Source organism: Anoplopoma fimbria, unplaced genomic scaffold, assembly GCF_027596085.1.
Source record: "Anoplopoma fimbria isolate UVic2021 breed Golden Eagle Sablefish unplaced genomic scaffold, Afim_UVic_2022 Un_contig_12590_pilon_pilon, whole genome shotgun sequence".
Classification (NCBI taxonomy): Eukaryota; Metazoa; Chordata; class Actinopteri; order Perciformes; family Anoplopomatidae; genus Anoplopoma; species Anoplopoma fimbria.
This window is the reverse complement of record NW_026551901.1, coordinates 1-2,334: the sequence shown is the minus strand read 5'-3', so window position 1 is coordinate 2,334 and position 2,334 is coordinate 1. Positions and strand designations below refer to the sequence as shown.

Below are 2,334 nucleotides of genomic sequence, written 5' to 3'. Positions count from 1 at the left end.
AAGCTTTTTCACTCCCTCTTTACAAAAAGCAGAAGGCGCTGCTTTTCAGTGAACGACAGGGAATTGGGAAGGATATAGCTAGATCATGACTTGCCGGTATAGAAATGACACAATCCAGTTAAATGATGGCTTTCATCATTCCTAAGCTCATCGATCATTTCTTTTTTCAATTTTATGCTAACGTATTTCTACATTTCAACAGTAAATATTAATATTTTTACTGCACTACATTTGTGATCCTTATAGCCACTTTGTACATTCTGATTTGACATTTAAAAGCTGTGAGTGTGTCTGAATCTGCAGCGCTCCCTGCATAGACGACAGAGCAAAGCGTGGTGATATATCTTTTAAAAGGACCTTTGGTAGGCACAATATTTTGCTTACGGCCATACCACCCTGAACACGCCCCGATCTCGTCTGATCCTGAAGCTGGCAGGGTCGGGCCTGGTCAGTACTTGATGGGAGACCGCCTGGGAATACCAGGTGCTGTAAGCTTTTTCACTCCTCTTTACAAAAAGCAGAGGCGCTGCTGCTTTTTCAGTGGACACCGACAGGGTGGGAAGGATATAGCTAGATCATGACTTGCCGGTATAGAAATGACACAAATCCAGTTAAATGATGGCTTTCATCATTCCTAAGCTCATCGATCATTTTCTTTTCAATTTTATGCTAACGTATTCTACATTTCAACAGTAAATATTAATATTTTTACTGCACTACATTTGTGATCCTTATAGCCACTTTGTACATTCTGATTTGACATTTAAAAGCTGTGAGTGTGTCTGGAAATCTGCAGGCGCTCCCTGTATAGACGACAGAGCAAAGCGTGGTGATATAGTATCTTTAAAAAGGACCTTTGGTAGGCACAATATTTGCTTACGGCCATACCACCCTGAACACGCCCGATCTCGTCTGATCTCGGAAGCTAAGCAGGGTCGGGCCTGGTCAGTACTTGGATGGGAGACCGCCTGGGAATACCAGGTGCTGTAAGCTTTTTCACTCCTCTTTACAAAAGCAGAGGGCGCTGCTGCTTTTTTTCAGTGGACACCGACAGGGTGGGAAGGATATAGCTAGATCATGACTTGCCGGTATAGAAATGACACAAATCCAGTTAAATGATGGCTTTCATCATTCCTAAGCTCATCGATCATTTTCTTTTCAATTTTATGCTAACGTATTCTACATTTCAACAGTAAATATTAATATTTTTACTGCACTACATTTGTGATCCTTATAGCCACTTTGTACATTCTGATTTGACATTTAAAAGCTGTGAGTGTGTCTGGAAATCTGCAGGCGCTCCCTGTATAGACGACAGAGCAAAGCGTGTGATATAGTATCTTTAAAAGGACCTTTGGTAGGCACAATATTTGCTTACGGCCATACCACCCTGAACACGCCCGATCTCGTCTGATCTCGGAAGCTAAGCAGGGTCGGGCCTGGTCAGTACTTGGATGGGAGACCGCCTGGGAATACCAGGTGCTGTAAGCTTTTTCACTCCTCTTTACAAAAAGCAGAGGGCGCTGCTGCTTTTTCAGTGGACACCGACAGGGTGGGAAGGATATAGCTAGATCATGACTTGCCGGTATAGAAATGACACAAATCCAGTTAAATGATGGCTTTCATCATTCCTAAGCTCATCGATCATTTTCTTTTCAATTTTATGCTAACGTATTCTACATTTCAACAGTAAATATTAATATTTTTACTGCACTACATTTTGTGATCCTTATAGCCACTTTGTACATTCTGATTTGACATTTAAAAGCTGTGAGTGTGTCTGGAAATCTGCAGGCGCTCCCTGTATAGACGACAGAGCAAAGCGTGGTGATATAGTATCTTTAAAAGGACCTTTGGTAGGCACAATATTTGCTTACGGCCATACCACCCTGAACACGCCCGATCTCGCCTGATCTCGGAAGCTAAGCAGGGTCGGGCCTGGTCAGTACTTGGATGGGAGACCGCCTGGGAATACCAGGTGCTGTAAGCTTTTTTTCACTCCTCTTTACAAAAGCAGAGGGCGCTGCTGCTTTTTCAGTGGACACCGACAGGGTGGGAAGGATATAGCTAGATCATGACTTGCCGGTATAGAAATGACACAAAATCCAGTTAAATGATGGCTTTCATCATTCCTAAGCTCATCGATCATTTTCTTTTCAATTTTATGCTAACGTATTCTACATTTCAACAGTAAATATTAATATTTTTACTGCACTACATTTGTGATCCTTATAGCCACTTTGTACATTCTGATTTGACATTTAAAAGCTGTGAGTGTGTCTGAAATCTATATTTATAGAGCGATGACAAGCGTGTGATAATATCTTTTATATC

The 2,334-nt window shown here is 41.8% G+C and overlaps 3 non-coding genes and 1 pseudogene across 3 annotated transcripts; all 4 read left to right on the top strand.

Annotated features, from left to right (window-relative positions):
- Window positions 1-378: 378 nt before the first annotated feature.
- Window positions 379-495, top strand: LOC129115827 (5S ribosomal RNA; annotated as a pseudogene).
- A 379-nt stretch (window positions 496-874) lies between these two features.
- Window positions 875-993, top strand: LOC129115825 (5S ribosomal RNA). Its single transcript, XR_008533254.1, has one exon. It is a non-coding gene; the product is annotated as a 5S ribosomal RNA (ribosomal RNA).
- Window positions 994-1,372: 379 nt separating this feature from the next.
- Window positions 1,373-1,491, top strand: LOC129115824 (5S ribosomal RNA). Its single transcript, XR_008533253.1, has one exon. It is a non-coding gene; the product is annotated as a 5S ribosomal RNA (ribosomal RNA).
- A 380-nt stretch (window positions 1,492-1,871) lies between these two features.
- LOC129115826 (5S ribosomal RNA) lies at window positions 1,872-1,990 on the top strand. The gene has a single exon (XR_008533255.1). It is a non-coding gene; the product is annotated as a 5S ribosomal RNA (ribosomal RNA).
- Window positions 1,991-2,334: the final 344 nt, after the last annotated feature.